This window comes from Zalophus californianus, chromosome 2 (genome assembly GCF_009762305.2).
Source record: "Zalophus californianus isolate mZalCal1 chromosome 2, mZalCal1.pri.v2, whole genome shotgun sequence".
Taxonomy (NCBI): domain Eukaryota; kingdom Metazoa; phylum Chordata; class Mammalia; order Carnivora; family Otariidae; genus Zalophus; species Zalophus californianus.
Window position 1 is genome coordinate 46,524,551 of NC_045596.1, and position 18,722 is coordinate 46,543,272.

Below are 18,722 nucleotides of genomic sequence, written 5' to 3' on the forward strand. Positions count from 1 at the left end.
ATTATGACAAAGTACCTAAATCTGTTATCAAACCACATAAAATCATAAATGTGAATTTGCTATTATTTTTTAGCAAGGGAAATGTTGAATGTTTATAGTTATTCTTTCTTTACTCTGTACTATTTTTGCTTCTATCAAAGAAAACATTCTTTTCTCATGTACTGAATCCATATTTATCATGGATGTTAGCTATATTTCATATCTTTTATTCTGCTGAGGGGGGGAAACAAAAGGAAAACCTCTATTTATCTGCAGGCTAGCGTTACTGATCATACTTCATATGTAGTAATGGTCAGTTTACTGCTAATAAGTCTGAAAATAATTAACTTCTAAGAGCGTTAGAACGGACAGATGACTTCAGGCCAAATTAAAATGATTTGTGTATATTTGGAATGCTGAATTACTTCATAAAATATGTACATCATTACTTGTTTAAAAAAAAAAAAAAAGAAAGAAATAGCAAGGCCAATGTCTTAGCTTGTGTCTAGCTGGAAAGCAGACCCAGAGATCAGGCCTAGGAGGCTGGAGCAGTGTGTTTGGAGCATGTTATAATAGTTGCAGAAAGGTACAAGTGAGGTCTGGAAAACAGTTAGCATCCAGGTTATTGGGACTTTTTAAACCATGGTAGGGCAGCTGATATGAATTCTAAATAAATAGGAAGCCATTGGTGGAAGGATACAATCAGGCTTAGTATTATAAAATATTACTGTAGCTATTAGTTGGAGTATATACTTTGGAAGAAGAATGGTGGCAAGGAGATCAGTTAAGAAAATTTTGTAGTAGTCCAGGTGATAGGTGATGACATCTTCAGCTAGTCTTTAAACAAAGTGGACAAGTTTAGGATTTGCTTTGGAAATTGATCATCAACAGCTTGTTAATATATTGGTTATTGGTGAGAGGAATGGAAGAATCACGGGTGATGCCTAGCTATTTCACCTGCGTAATTCAGGGGCTGATGATACTTTGTACTAAGATACAGAAGTAGGCTTCTAGAGGAAGAGCTTGAAGAGAAATCAAAATTTTAGCTATGTTAAATGTGAAATGCTGATTAGGGAACATATAATCAGGTATTTGTTTGTTTGTTTACTTGTTTATTTATTGGTATGCAAAAAGATTTACACAACTTGATGTGTTTGGAGATACATATATACATATATACCCATGAAACCATCACCATAAACCTATCACCTCCAAATGTTTCCTCCTGACCTCTTATTGATGATGATGATGGTAACATTTAACATCTAGCCTCTTAGCACATTTTTGAGTATGCAATACTGTATTGTAAAGTATAGGCACTATGCTCTGTGGTAGATCCCTAGGGTTTATTCATGCTGTATATCGAAAACTTTGTACCCTTTGACTAATACCTCCCTGCTCACCCCTCCCCCCATTCCCAGCATCCACTATTACAGTCTGCTTCTATGAGTTCAACTATTTAGATTCATCATATAAGTGAGGGCACGTATTATTTCCCTTAAGTGCCTGGCTTATTCCACTCATCAAAGTTCCTCCAGGTTCACACACATTGCTGTAAATGGTAGGATTTCCTTCTTTTTAAAAGCTTAATAACCTTGTGTTGTATGCAGGGACCACATTTTCTTTCTTCCATTCACCCCATCAGTGGACATTTAGGTTGCTTCAGCCTATGGTATAACAACACAATGATCTAAAATAAAGATAAATTAAACTTAAATGTATAAACTGTTCAATTCTACAAATAGAACGTTGAGTGTAACATGCAAGTTGCAGGAGAATATGTAGGCCTAATAGCATTTATGTTTCTTTTTAATATCTAAAGTATTCTTATAAAATCAGACATATAAGTATCAAAATATATTAAAAATACAAATTTATACCCACCTTAAGATGTTGTTTGCCTCGAAGTTGGGAGAGAAAGGAACAGGAGAGGGGTACGAGGGAGTTTGGTGATATTTTTAAATATTTCATAAAAATATAAAGAAATGAATCAAATATGGCCAAATGTTAACATTTTAGAACTAATATCTAAGTTTAGGACTGGTTACAAATAAAGATTAGAGCAGGACTTTCAGACAGGGCTTAAGTGACCCCACTGGTGAGAACAGGAGTGGTTACAAGACTAAGGAGTCTGGCAGGAAACGATCGACATTAATCCCGGGACACCTTTGGCGATTTTCAAAATCCTTGCAATCTCTGGCATGTATAATTATGGTCGTCAGTATTTTTTGGAACATTTACTTCAATTACATGTTCTGACCAACAAAATAGCCATCGCTTTCAATGATTCCCAAATATAGAATTTAACAATAGCAAATTAGTGTCGTGTTGTGAAGATAGAATTTTAAAGTAGGAATGATTTTTACTTGATTGCTTCCAAAGGATTTTAATTATAAGTAAGTATCATAGATGGTAAAACTAATCATTTTGAATGTTTCTACATTTAAGAAAACATTTTCATGAAGTTCAGTGAGGTATATATGGGACATTACTTTTTAAATCCTCCTCACCAAATCCTTGCTCTGTAATACCTCAAGGGACGTATGTATAGTATCGAAGGGTGCACTGATATAGACTCTTGGGTCATCTACAGAGGCTTTGATACTTCCTAGCTATGTAACATTGGACAAGAACCTCTTTCCATATCCTCATCTGTAGTGAAAGAAAGAATGGTAGTTATTTCCAAGAGTAATTTCTGTACATTAAAAGAGATAATGTGCATATAGCATATAGTTAATCAAGTCAGCTACCATTATTATAGTTTGCAGTTCCTTTACTTTTAGGAATATTTTATAATTCTGAAATTAGAATATTACTTCTATTATGTTGTTAATGGTTACATATTATACATAAATATAATTTATATATGAGCACAGAATTGGTAAAGAGTTCTCTGATTCTTTTTCTAATGTCTCTTTCTTGCACAAGTGAAAGAAAACAATACAATCATCCTAATACGTAGTCTTTAGCTTTCTCAATTAACAGGGAGATTTCTGTAGATAGGTATGAAGACAAATAGGGGAGAGAAGGGGAAAGACCTGAAAAATACAAGGAAGAAAAGGCGTGAAGAGAGGACCAAAGGAGAGAGGGACCACCTTTCTAGCAGTGTGTATCCTGAGTACTCATAACCCCACATACCCCATCCATAAGGTCAGCATTTCTGGTGGGCATTTGAAAGAACTGTAGTTCATTACCATTTTATAATTTGATCTTGGTAGGTAAACGGTCCATGTGTCTTCACTTGGGCAAAATAATCATGTGGCTTTTTTGTTATTGCTATTGTTTTTAGTTTCTCTGTGTTTCTCTTTTTGAGTAACTTTGTTGAATAACTTTAACAGGGGCAGGTTGTTGATCAGTAAGTTGTATTTGTGCTCCTGAGCACTCTTGTACTAATTGGAAAAAATAAAATAAATGATTTGGAAAAATGCACAGACATGTATATAGCTGTTTTTTAAATACTTAAATATTTGCTCTATCATGTTGAAAAATTCCAAGAATTTCCCTGTTTTGTAAAAATGAGCAGGAATTCATGTTTTTGAGCCAGAAAATTTTATGTAGTCAAATAAACACTCTAAATTTTGAAAAACAGGGGAAGGATTTAATCTTTACTTAGATATGTGGAATTCCAAAATTGTTCAAATATTCAGAATATTCTGAGCATATGCCTCAATGAAAAATTATGCAATTTTCTAATTTTCCCAATGTAAATCTAAACCTTCTACTGAGAAAAAGCTGCTTCAATAGCTGCAGCACAGGTATTGCCTAGTAACCTTCATCATGTCAACGTAAATACATCCTGAATTTTTTTGCAGTCAGTAACCTCTTTAGGAAAATTCCCAAGTCCCTTTCCACGTCTTGCTTGTGTCAAGTCATACCCATCAAGTAAAGAAGCTCCGTGAAAGGAAATATTGTGATGAGCTGGAAGGGCAAAAATAGCATCACACTTTGTCTCACGTCCCTCAGGTTACTCTGGTGCTACTGAGATACTAGCTGTTGGGCCCCAGGGTTGAGGATGGAGATGGGGGAATGGTCTTAAGCCTACTGAACTTTAGAGCATATTGAGTCATGCAGTAGAAGCCAATGAAATAAGGTGAAGTAGGTATCAGTGGGGATAAAGAGAATGGAAAACATTTGTAAGGAATGATGACATAGAAGTAAAATTCTTTATGCTAGTCCTGTACTATAAAATTAAAAAATATATATATTCTAAGTAACATAATCCCAAATCTTGTGTTAATAAATCCTAGCTAACATTTATTTTTTAATTTTTTAAAAAATATTTTATTTATTTATTTATTTATTTTTTTGTTTTTTGAGATATGAAATAAAAAATCTTTATTTTACATGTAAAATGTAAAATCTTGATTTTTTTTAGAGGATACTGAAATAGAGTGAGGTGAATAACTCGATCAAGGTCCCTGGCTTGGTCATTTAAAACACAGATTTGGGATCATACATGTAATTATATATAGTTACATATAATAGTTTTGTATTTTGTTTTAAATTTTTTCCTTGACATATCATGAGTATTTTATTATGTTGTTAAATATTTTTTTGGTATTTGATAACATCTTTTCCAATGGTACTATAATATTTTATACATTAGATATATTTTAATTTGCTAAAACTCTTACTATTTTTTAAAATTTTATTGTTATGTTAATCATCATGCATTACAGCATTAGTTTTTGATGTAAAAAATATTTTATTTTTTAAGTAATCTCTACACCCAACGTGGGGCTCGAACTCACAATCCTGCGATCAAGAGCTGCAGACTGAGCCAGCCAGGCAACCTCCTAGCTAACATTTAACTTCTTCCAAAAAAACAAAAAATCATGTGACATGCCGAGGCTTTATTCTAAACTATGACTAAGCTAGCACCATAAGATTGAGAGATGTTTTAGCATCAAAATCAAAGCTATAAGCTTCTCTCTTCGTGTAAGCATGATTTGGGAAAGTTTTCCACCACTTAACTCAAATATACTTTCCCTTGTTTTATTCAGCTTTGAAACTCTGTCTTCTTGGAATTTTATTTGTCTGATTTTATACTTGGTATTATTTATTATATTTCTAATGAGAGGCCAGGGAGTTTGAATTTGACTGCGCTCCTTAGCATTGGTCTATGTATGCTTACAGTCCATTGTGCCATCTATAAAATTAACAAAGGTAAGATTTTTTTTTCTAGCATGCTGAGGGGAAAGTGGGAGAGGTACTCTTTCCCAATAAAAATGGAACTTTTTTTTTTTGCAATGTACAAGTCAAAAGAAGCCTTAAGACATGAGCAGTTGCTGTAAGTTGTGCTGAGGTTTTCTGTTGGCTATTTAGCCCAACTACTTTCTTTAAGACCATAATGCAGTTTTAGGCCACAAAATAATATAATAATAATAATAAAATAATATTATTATTTTTCTTTTATCTTTTAGTAGTTTACTTAGAAGAAAGATTACTGGAATTATTGATAGTATTGATAGTAATAGTGTAATCATGGATCCTGCCTTAACCAAGGGGTTTACAAATCAATAGACCTATGTGAATTATCATATGTCTGACACATAGTAGTTACTGATATTTTTTTAAATAAATGACTGAATAAATGAATGAATAAAACCATAGATGTTACTAGAAATTTAAAACACATATCTCTCCATTGACATTTACATAAACTATTAAATCAATTTTTTATATAAGGCTATCTCCTTTATTAGGTTAAAATGATACATTTATATATGTTAAAATAAACTCATAGGTCTCTGTTTTTGCAAGTATTTTTGAAATGTCTTTTAAAGGATAAAAATAGAATTATACCATGTTTTGTTCTGATGACTGATTTTGTTACAACTCTTCCTAATATATATTAATATTTTTTAGATTATCCTTATTCAGGTCTTATGTCTTTATGCTTACATATATACCACTTAAAATCTATACTTTGTCCTCTGGAGATCGGGAAAAGAAGGTGTTTCCCACCCCCACCACCATCTCAGTTAATAACAGCCTAGATTGAAAACATTTTCATATCTTTTTTCCTTCTCTGTTTATGGTTAGTATATACTTTAAATTTCTTCATGATGAATATCTATATAACCAAATGTCAAATTCTTAAACTTTGATGTCAAGACTCAGACTCAAATATATTACATAGATTTTAATTTTATTTACTGTGGTTGTCAATATAGTCTTATTACTCTATTTCATTTTTGATCTTTAATGAAGTACCTGTGAGTTATGATGTGGAAAAATGTCAGGATGGGAAAATGATGATCCCCATTTTTTTCCCAGCTGTGACATTGCAGTATTATGAGCTATATCTCATAAGGTCAGGACTGTGTGACCTGTTTTGTTGTACTCATTATCGACTAATCCCAAAACAGAGGCCAAGGGAAAGGAAGGAGTATATTTTATAAGGATTTCTGGCCATGGTTTTATGCGCTGTGCTGCCTGGAAGGGGGTGGGGGAATAAATATTACACACTGGCCTTTCTGGGTGAAAAAACTCAAGTTGTGTCATAAAAAATTAACTCATAACCCATCATAAAGAATTGGTAATCAGATTATCTTCTCACCACCTTGTTCCACCTTTGTCCTTGACAGAGAGGAAAAGTGAAACCATCTTTTTATGAAATGACTTTTTTGGCCACATGAACAAACATTTGTGAGGACAAGAGTTGAAGAAGTATAATTCCAAAAGTATCGCAAAACATCTGTCATTGTTTTTCTGTTTGCAACTAGCCTATAGTGTCAATGCGAAACAACAGTAAAGCTGTTAACAAACTCAAAGATGATAAATTAACTGTATCCACAGAAGACTACTAGGTTAAGAATCAGAATTTTGAGGGGTGCCTGGGTGGCTCAGTCGGTTGAGTGACTGACTCTTGGTTTCAGCTCACGTTGTAATCTCAGGGTCATGGGGTCAGCCCCAAATTAGGCTCCACACTCATCACAGAGCCTGCTTGGGATTCTTTCTCTTCCCTCTCCCTTGCCTTCTGTTCCCCTCTCCCCCACATGCACTCTCTCTCTAAAATAAATAATATCTTACCAAAAAAACCGCACATGGAATTAATTTAAAAAAAGAATCAGAATTTTGACAATTTCAATCGGGGAACATATATTTTTCCTGTAATCTTAGAAAAAAATTGATAATTTTCTTCATTCCTGAGATTTATCATCTGAAAACAGGCATTATCTCTACTTCTAAAGAGTATCCATAACATCTGACTCCAAAAAGAAAACCCAGACCCTAGAACAAGCACAAATAGAACAAAACTGAACCAAACCAAAAGTCCAGATATAAATCATTACAAGGCAGAGTTGCCTACCGAGCCCTTTGTAGACTAGCTTAATTGTAGCAAAACTAGATACCCAGGAATATTAAAATAACCACTTTTAAAAAAAATAAGTCACTGAGATTTGGAGTGATTTCTTATACAACATCATTTTGGCCACAGCTGGCTAACACAAATATTAAGTGAACTGAACTTGAGTTAAATTCTGTTTACCATGAGAAACTTACGTAACCTTTCTATGACTCACTTTTATAATTTTAAAATAGAGATACTTGCTTAGATATTCTTGGTAAAATGAGAAGTAAGGTCATCAACTAAGAATGTGATTGGGGGAAAGGTATGGAAGAGAGGAAAATGGGAGTATGAATGTAATAGGAAATGAAGAAAAAAATCTGGTCAGTATTGTCTTAGTTGTTTCAAAGAATCATTGGAGTTCAGACACCAAAAGAAGTGAACTAGAAAGATACAAGATTGTGGTCACAGAGTGAGTGTGTGAATCTGAGATTATGGAGAGGTTATAGTTATATATAGTTATATATAGTTATAACTAACTAACCAGGTTAGTTACTGGTAATGACAAAGTTTAAGAAATGACCATGCTGGTGAATGTCTAGGGTTAGGGACAATAGTGTAACAATATTAATGGGGGTGAGTCATTTAATGAACTGTGAGATCAGAACATTGCAAAGATCAACAATTTGTATATTGAAATAATCAAGAATACAGTGTTGGAGAGAGTAACAGTTAACCAGGGAGTAAAATCTTTAAGAAATGAAACAGAGTAACCTACAGATCTATGGGTCATGGTAATAGTAAGACATACTGATATTTATATTTTGATAACCTAGATGTTTGTTTTGATGGGTTACTGAAAATGGTCTTGAATGGACAATAAGGGACACACAAGATACCTATCCCACCTGCGGAGTTGGAGAAAACTGTCAGCATCTACAATGCAAATCTCATGCTAACTAGTAGCATAGATTTCATAGGTTAAGAACACAAGACTTCCACAAGGCTCCCCTGTTCTTCAGACACCAGCCACAAGTTTGGGGTTCCCCAGGTCACCAATTCTTCTGAAAAATGATGCAAATTCAGGATTTTCTCTTACCCCTTCAGGTCCAATAACTTGCTAGAACAACTCACAGAACTCAGGAAAGCCCTGGACTTCAATTGCAGTTTTATTGTAAGAATATAAATCAGGAACCAGCCAAAAAAAAAAAAAAAAAAAAGAGAGACACATAGGGGGAGGTTTTGGGGGTCCCAACTGCAGAGCTTTTATGTCTTCTCCCCATGGAATCAGGAGGCACATTGATGTGTTCACCAACCAGGAAGCTCAATTGAGGTTTGATATCCAATTTTATTGGGATTTTATTACATAGACATGACTGGTTTAATTATTGGCTATATAACTGAAATCAGTCTCCAGCTCCCTTCCCTTCTCCTTAGGTCAGGTTGATATTATCTGGCTCAAAACTTCCACCCTCTATCACATAGTTGGTCCTTCTGCATGGTCAACCCCCATCTTGAAACAATCTAGGGATCCATCATGAGTCACTTCTTTAGAATAAACTCAGATGTAATCCCAGGGGCCCACCATGAATAAAAAAGGCACTATGACTTAGAAAAATTCCCAGGGTTTAGAAGCTTAGTCCCAGGAATGTGGGATAAAGACTAGACAAATTTTGTATTATATGACACCATGTAAGAGGCTACAGAGTAATCAGTGTCCTTAGGGGAGAAACCGGTTTCCTTTAGAGCAAGAATGTGTAAAGATTTAGGAAAGGCAGGATTTTGCTGGTGAATCGCCATCAGACAGTACAGCGAAAGGATTCAGGAATTAGGAAAGAGTGGGAAAGAAAGTGGACTTCGAGAAGTCTTAGAATTTGCATGCAGGAGCTGAAGAATGAACGGAAAGAACTGATCTTGTGGTTATGAATTCAAGTTGCTATAAAGAGAATAAGTATATTAATGCAGATAGTATTAAAGTGAAAAAGGATGTCAAGCCTGTAAATATTGGTGGGTACATGATGTCTTTCCAGAAGCATGCAGAATTCTGAAGCTCCCTTTAATCTCATGTCAGAGGAACAGTAGAGGCTGGGAGGGGGTTGAAGATCACAGACTGTTGATACTGGTAAACCATTCACCTTAAGCTATTGAGTAGCTTAGGAAAAACAAGAAGGTGCCCCAATAACCACTATTCTGACTTCTCACACAATCAATTACTGATCAATTATTGAATTTCATATAAAGGAATCCTAAATTATGTACTCTTTTGTCTCTGCCCTCTTTTGTACAATGGTAAATTGTTAAAAGTTTTCACCAACTAATACTTGCTTTAGTTACTTATAGTTTATAAAATATTTTATTATACATTATTTCCTTTGTCTCACATAAAATTAGGATGCTGTGCCCACCTATGGTGAAAGAATAATAAGGGTCTGGTCCACAGAACACAGCTACTAAGGGACAAAACTGACTTAAAGACACATTTCCAAGTTTGAAATTCTACCCTCTTCCCATTAGTTCTCAGCTTCTCTTTATTTGGGGAATGAGGGAGAGCTTATCTGATACAGGCTTATATTCATAACCCATATATAGTATCTTTAATATACTAAAGCAACTCAGGCATGTCTGAAATGAATAGGGAAGTAAAGTCTTGTTTAGATGAATTATGTCTTCAGGACTTCCTGATTTTTACTTTTCTTTTGATTCACAAATATCTTTGATATGCTTCTGCATCATTATGCCACAGAGAACTCTAGAGAGAGCTGAGACATCTCACTGAAAGCATCTATTCTGAAGTTAATAAAACTTGTCAGGAACAATAATTCTTGTTTTCCATTATGGATTCAGGTCTTAAAATCTACAGGGTTGTTGCCTTTACAAATTCATTTTATGAACAGTTATAGCACCCCCTCCCCACAAGGTTAGCGGCTAGGGATGAATTGAAATAATTCAATAAAATATAAGTAAAGTCTTCAGTGTACAAATTTATTCGAAAGGTGGATTTTTATTACTTCACTAGCATATTACGAATACTGGGGAGGGTTTAAACAAATAAAAACAAGCTTTGGTATTGGTGCATATTTTAGTTCGGAGTTCCCTTACTTTTGAACACCAGGTTTACTTGAGATGTATTTATCGTGTTTTCTGTGGCTGATATTTATTCACTCATTTTGTAACCAATGTATCTGAATCATTAATGTCACAATGGATCCATAGAATACTGTATTTCAGATCTGTAATGATCAGTGCTATACCAGCTCTGACAGTGTCCTTTTTCATTATCAGGGAGTAGCTTCTCTGCTTCTCTTTCTAATGTTTTCATCCTTGACTTTGTTTTGCTGATGCTCCTCATCTCAAAGAGGAAAGAAGAAAGGAAGAAACCACAGCAATCATTACCAACTGAGCAAGTCATTATCATTATAATAGAAATGAAATTGAAATGGTAAGAACTTGGCATTATTCAAATTTTTGCTCTGTTAATGATCATATCATATTTGAAATCCTTACAGGTTTCTTTTGAATGGTAGATATGTCATAATACCTAAAGCATTTTAGGATACAAAATGACACCACAATCCACTGATTAAGTCTTTTAGGCCATGTCTCTAGGTGTATTGCAGCTCTGATCCTCATGACCTCTCAAAAATGTCTTTCTGAGGAGTTAATGGAGAACAGATGTTACCTAAGGCAGCAGCTGTTACAATTAGACAAATGGGAAAAATTGGCAAATGAAGAGGGCAGAAACTCTTTAAATAAAAGATCCAAATCCCTAAAAATCGTAAGTTTTGTAAAGGTCAAAAAAAAAAGTGCACAAGCATGTATGTTTGTACATGTATATTCATTAAAAATACTTTCTGAAAACTTTCACTGAAACAAAATTCTCAAATGTTCATTGGAAATAGTGTAGTCATTATAATCTTTCTATACTGCAAAATGTGAAGTTCAGTTTCATTGAGTTTTCAAGTTTATATCTCTTCATTTTCATCAGAGTCAACAATATTTTCCTGATGGCTAATGTGTCCCTCACTTAATGAGGAAAAATTCAATGAAAAAATATAATGTTCTTTCTCAGTCTAGATCTTCATCTTTTGTGAGTGGAAAGAAACACGTGAACATACAATTCAGTGACCGATACTAGAACTGAGAGAGAAATCAATCTCCCTGACAGGGAAAGCACATCTTAGAAAGAAAGGATATTTGACCTGGGTCCTGAAGAATAAAAAAAAAAAAAAAAAAAAAATTGTCAAGCAGAGGAAGAGAACAATTTTATGACAAGAAACCCCAAATAATACACAGAGCCCTGAAAGTCCATTGTATGTTAGAACCCAAGCAAAATGTCAGATTTGGACAGAAGAACAAAGGTTCTCAAATTGTAGTGTGCATCAGAACTATCTGGACTTCTTGTTAAAAATGCAGACATCTGGGTCCTATCCTGGATATTCTGAAGTAGTAAATCTGGTGTGGTATCTGGGAATCTTTATCTTAGTAAGCACCCCTTATTATTCTGATGAAGCCAGGGGATAGACTGCACCTTGAGACATGTTTCTTTAAATGAGCGGTGGTCTTCATACCAGCATCACCATCATCATGACCTGGAAACTTGTTAGAAATGTCAATTCTCAGCTCCTCCCTACACTAGTAAAAACCCTAGAGGTTGGGTCTAGCTATCTGTGTTTTAACAAGCTTTTTGGCTGATTCTGATGCATGATTAGATTTGAGAATCATTGCTTTAAATTGTGCAAACACATTTGGTCTCCATTGGCTAGGAAGTCTCACCTATTGACCAGTATTCAAAAGAGGATCACACTAAACATTCCACATCTGACAGTAACTTTACCTGTGTAAATCTTTAGATGATATAGAAGCAGAAATAAGGGGAGTCTGGGTGACTCAGTCAGTTTAGCATCTGCCTTCAGCTCGGGTCATGATCCCAGGGTCCTGGGATCGAGCGCCACATCGGGCTTCCTGCTCAGCGGGGAGCCTACTTCTCCCTCTTCTCCCTGCCTGTGCTCTCTCTCGCTATCTCTGTCTCTCTCTTTAAAATAAATAAATTAAAAAAAAATCTTAAAAAAAATTAAAAAAAAAAAGAAGCAGAAATAAACCCCATACTGTTCAAATCATTCTCTATGGCTGGCTTCACTCTAGTAATCTAATTACAGATTTATTCCTGACATTATGGGATATAAATATGGACCAGGATCCAGTCTGAAGTGATAAAATTGCTCCAAAATATTTGCTAAACTATAATTTTCTTATACATTCTTGTATAAGCTTATACATTCTTCCTTCGTTTTAGCAAACAAAATAGTCATATTTGGGGATTGTAGTGTAATTTGTTACAATTGAACTTTACATGAAATTATTTGGCACAGATTAGTTGATGGGTGCTCAACTGAAGTTATATAATCTCATTTTGAACATAAATAAGATATCCCTTTAATGTGAATCAGGCAGTTGAGGTTACTTTGAGGTTCATTTTTGAAATTATTCAGATGTTTCCAAACGTTTGTATAGGCTCATCTATTTGTAAAGAATCATTATATTTGTTGTGGTGTGTGGTAAAATTTGTTCTTTGACCTTCCCTACCCATGCAGAATAGATGCTAGTCCTGTTAGAAATGATATTTTTGGTAACATTAGAGAGTAGTTCCTTTTCATATTTTTTTTTGGTCAGCAAATATAACTCTTCATCTTGAACTTCAGATGCCAAAGTCAAATGTGTGAGAAGTATTATTTCATCTATCAAAAGGATGTAGAAGGACAAATATTTCTGATTTTTGTCCTCTTCTACAATAAAGAAATATGTAAATTATTTTGTTTTTCAATGGAAAGCATGACTGAAATCCTCAAATATGAGTGGAAATAATACTTTAACAAGGATGGGCCTTGGTCTTTGTTCTTCTTCTCTTGCCTCCTATTTCCTCTCTCTGAATCCAACCCCTCATGGTCATGTAGTAGTCCTTTGTGAGGAAGGAAAAGGTCATGTTTAGCCTGTAATTCTCAAAGAGTACTTCTGAGTTGTTTTTTGAGATAGCAAGGTCAATGATTTTAGAGCAGAAATAGAATAGGTTACAGAACTGTGGAAAACTAGGTTCTTCATTATTCATTTATTGATTAGCAGCTATATTCCAGATACTGTATTCAGAAATAGGTGGAGGGGGCACCTGGGTGGCTCAGTTGGTTAAGCCACTGCCTTCGGCTCAGGTCATGATCCTGGAGTCCCAGGATCGAGTCCTGCATCGGGCTCCCTGCTCAGCGGGGAGTCTGCTTCTCCCTCTGACCCTCTCCGCTCTCATGTGCTCTCTCTCTCTCATTCTTTCTCTCAAATAAATAAATAAAATCTTTAAAAAAAAAAGAAATAGGTGGAGGTAAAATAATAAATTAAGCGAGTTTCCTGGAATCTGCAACTCATAATCTTCTGGAAGACACCGCAATGTGCTAGTCGTTAAAACAAATAATTGGGCCAGAGAAGAGTATAATTATTTAAATTATAGCTCTGAAATGTTAAATTTCAAACTATTTATTTGACAACCAGTGGTGTCAGCATATATATTATCATCTCTTTACGTTTTACAGTATAAATGCATGGTATTTATTAACTTTAATCCAATGGAATAAGTGCCTTGCTTTGCCTTTGTATAGGGTTGAAATTACATTATTTCTCCCCAAAATAAACACAGGATTGGGTTATAATGTGACTTAGAAATTATTATTGAAACTTCAGGAATTAACTTTTGGAAGCAAGGTAATTTTCTTGGAGAGAGAAGAGATCTGTATCCAAGCAAATTTAAGTTAAGATCTGAGTCTTGTGACTTCAGGCAGTTATTTTAACCTTTCTGAAACTCTGTTGCTTCATCTGTGCATCTGTGTGAAGTAGTGATAAATATTACAATATATCGCTATGCAATAATTAAGTGAGATGGTGTTTGTAAAGAGCCTGGCATTTGGTTGGTGCTCAATAAATTTTAGTTTTATTCGACATAGACTCTTTTTAATGCCTTCCCCTTTCATGTGGAGCCATGTGTCAGCCATTAACTGCTTGCCGCTCCATTTCACATCATATCTCTTTGCAGTCTAAGGAGTCTACCTTAGAAAACAGAAATTATTACACTAGATACTGTTTCTTATTGTTTAAACAGTACATGAACATTGGTGGGCATCTCCTGTATACTCAAATTCTCAGTGGTCTCGAGGGACAGTTGGAGCAGGTGATGAGATGCAGGATTATAGACTAGAGAATGAAAGCGATAGACTGGATTGACTGAAATTTAAGGCAAGAGTGGCTAGGAGAGTAAATAGAAGAACAGGAGGGGAGTTAAAAAGGTATAAGTCAAGCACCATTTATCTTTTAGTGTTGACATTAATAGTTCTCTGAAGGTTTCTTGATATACACAAAACTCCCTGTTTGTTATTTATAACTTCATCCTATTTTGACTTTTTCCATCATTACTATTAAAAAATAAAATTTTGTATGTTTTTCTTTTTAGAATGAGAGTTGTGCTGAGAGAATTTGAGAATCTGCTTTACATTGTACAGAGAGATTGGAAAACAACATACCAGATGTAAGTGCTTGCAGTTAGTGTCTGTTTACTGAGCTGAGAACCAGAGTAAAAGGGTATCTTTCTACTGGTTTTGATAATATTAGTAGTTCTTACATATTTATTAAATAAGGAAACAGTTCATTGCATTGTGCTAAACACTGCTCTAGACAAGAGAGATGCAGACATGAATAAGACACAATGATATTATGAGGAGCTCAGGGTCTCCTGATGGAGGACACCTGGTTCCCAGTCCCAAAGAGCCTGATCACAGTGTAGCAAAATTGCCACTTAAGTGACAACACCCTATCACTTAAAGGAAAAGTGAGTAGAGATGCAATAGGAGGATAGGGTTCAGGAGGGATACAGTTTCTTTTTTCTTTTTGGATCTACTATGTAACATCATAATAAGATTTTAGCAAATCATTTAATTTATTGGAAAGTAAGAATAGTAACAGAAGCAGAACAATGTTTGTTCCTCTTCCCTCTGCACATTGTACAGGTTTATAAAGGCATGTTAGCAATAGCATCTTAAAAAGACTTGTATGATGATGTTTTGTGCATCATGTAACAAAAGAGAAGACATCTGACAAGTGCTTTGTAAAATACTAAGATTAATGCAACCATTTTAATATTTCTGATAAGAAAAAACTAATGTTTTTATGTTTGTTTATGTTTTCTCTTTTTTAAAGATTTTATTCATTTATGTGAGAGAAAGGGAGAGAGTGAGAGGGAGAGAGAATCTGAGGCAGACTCTGCACTGAGTGCAGAGCCCATACAGGGCTCGATCCCACAACCATGAAATCATGACCTGAGGTGAAGCCAAGAGTTGGACACAACCACCTGAGCCAGCCAGGTGCCCCTATTTTTTTGTTTCCTTTTTACCTAAAATATGCTTCTGGGGGATTTTTGAGAGGAGAGAGTATCATGCCAAAATGAGTCATTTATTACAGTTAAATTTTTTTTTTTACATTAGTAGTTGAGATTGCCAATTTTGAAAAGAAATAAATGCTTCTTCTTAGCTTAAAATCCAAACCATATTTCAGCAATCATTCTGGTAAGTAGTATGATTTTTATCCTTCCCTGAGAGATGTCTACATCAAATATACATGTTTTAAGAGATGAGGCAACCATAAAAATTCACTTTGGGATTCACTCTCAGGTTAAAATTATTTTACCTGACAAAGTCTACACACACTTAAGAGAATGAAGAAATTCTAGGGATGAAAAAAGAAGAGAAGTAATCCAGAAGCAGTGCTCTTCAAGCAGCTCAGAGCCTTTTAAAGATAATCTTACTACTCTTTGGAACAAACCTCTCAGGTAAACTGCTATTAATGCTATTATTTTTATCACTGTGTCGCAAAGGAAGATGGGTTTCAGGGAGATTGAGTGATAATTACTGATATACTACAAGTAGATTGTAAAGCCAAAAATGAGTTTCTAAATTTAAAGCCTAATTCTGTTCTCCTTTCACTCAACAAGAGATGGCCTTGTTTTCTGCCCAGAATTTTATGTAGTGTTCAGATGCTTGGATTTAAATGAGAAAGTATTTGTTTTCATAATACCTCTATAAATAATGACAATCACAACAACAAAAAAATGTGGTTTTGTTTGTTTGTTTTACCTTTAACCTAGATACCCAGCATGGTAGCAAGCACTCAGTTTCCATTACCTGCACTCTGATTATCCAGATAGTAAAAAGGGATAGTGATGGCCACTGCCTCTTTAGAGACCGTGATTTGAGAGAATCCATGGGGAGTGTGCAAACAATACTTGTTGGCTGACTCAACCACTGTGACCTCTTGTTGTCTGCCAGATATTTAAATACTCACTTTTACAGTTTCACTGTTGATCTGCTTTTGGAGGATGGGATATAAGATGTCTACTAAGGCATATCCGGGTTAGAGAGCCACAGAGCTGCTGCAGCCTTCCATTGTCCATGAGGCAACAACTGTGGAAAAATAATGCCGTGGCTGGAGTAAATTGCAGGTAAAGGTTAAGCCAAAATGTAGAAAGTGCTCAGGTTCTTCTGACATCATGAAGTCATGGTGCTAATTATGTGAACTAACTAAATGGCTTTTCTTGAATCATTTTGACAGGGCATTCTGTTATTCCAGCCAAAAGCATGCTTTAAACTTAATTTCGTACTTCCTTTATCTGTAAGCTTGTAGACTGTAGAAGCCACACAGTAATTTTCCCTTCATAGGGAGCCCTGGTTGCACATTTACTCATCTGTATTCAGCCCAATCCAGCTGCTTTCCTAGATGGTTTACCCTTTTTATTTTTTTAAGATTTTATTTAGTTATTTGAGAGAGAGAAGGAGAGAGTGCACCGGAGAGAGCATGAATGGAGGGAGTGACAGGCAGAGGGAGCAGCAGGCTCCCCACTGAGCAGGGAGCCTGATGCGGGCTCAATCCAGGACCCTGAGATCATGACCTGAGCTGAAGGCAGACGCTTAATGACTGAGCCACTCAGGCATCCCAGCTTGCCCTTTTTTATATTAATATTTTTTGAACTTTTTCCTTTACCTTTCCTTAAAATACTTATTATATTGCCAATAAATATTCTTAGCCTCTTTACTTTGTAAAAGGAATGTTTACCCCATTTCTTTGTCTTTTTTTTTAAAGATTTTTATTTATTTGAGAGAGAGAGATAATGACAGAGATAGCGACAAGAGATAGTGAGAGAGTATGAGCAGGGAGGAGAGGGAGAAGCAGGCTCCCCACTGAGCAGGGAGCCTGATGTAGGACTTGATTCCCAGGACCCTGGGATCATGACCTGAGCCAAAGGCAGACGCTTAACTGACTGAGCCACCCAGGCGCCCCCATTTCTTTGTCTTAACTAACTTTCCCCAATTAAGGTAAGGTTTTATTTTTCACATCTGCTATGATGGACTGAATTTTTACCCCCCCTCACCAATTCATATGTTGAAACTCTAATCGCCAATGAAATGATATTTGAAGGTAGGCCTTTTGGGAGGTAATTATATTTAGATGAGGTCATGAGGGTGGAGCCCCCAAGATGAGATTAACATCTTTATAAGCAGAGGAAGAGATCAGAAGGTGGCTGTCTGTAAACCAGGAAAAGGTTTCTCCCCCAACACCAAGTCTAATTGACACTCTTATCTTGGACTTTCCAGCCTCCAGAACCATTAAGAAATACATGTCTATTGTTTAAGACACCGAGTCTGTGGGAATTGGTTACAGCAGCCTGCACTAACTGTATATAGACAGCCCTACTATGGTTTATCATTCTTCCAAATTCCAAGAGACAGGAAGGCATTCTTCTAGTTCCCCCGGCCTAATTTCCTTATATTATCTGTTAATTCTCTTAAAATCCTGTCTTCTCTTAAATTTTTTATTTTTTATTTTTTTTAAGGAGGCTCCATGGGGTGGAGCTCATCATGGAACTTGAACTCATGACCCCGAGATCAAGACCTGAACTGAGATCAAGAGTTGGACATTCAACCAACTGAACCACTCAGGCACCCCAAAAGCCTGTCTTCTTTCATTGAAACCCTCTCCCCATGCTCATGATTGCCAAGTGCAACTCTCTTGGCTTCCCCCCACCATGCAGGAAAAAAAACAACAACAAAAAAACACATTTAACTCCATCCTACTTAGAAGTCCCACAGACATCTAAAATGTCTGTGTGGAGGAAAGGGTGCCAGGCATTTAAACACTCATATCCATTAGTCATTGGATGTGGTTGCCCCCCAAGGAGGCCTGGGCTTGGGCATGTCTATTCTCTTCAGCCCAGGCAGTCATAGAAGAGGGCAGATAGCTGAGAGTGTTTTACCAGCAGTAATCCCAGAAGGTAAGGGAATAATCATTTATTCCTGGGGGATATTGGAGAAATAAATGACAGCATCAATTATATTCTCCCATTACGTTATTCAGGTACTTACACTTCATA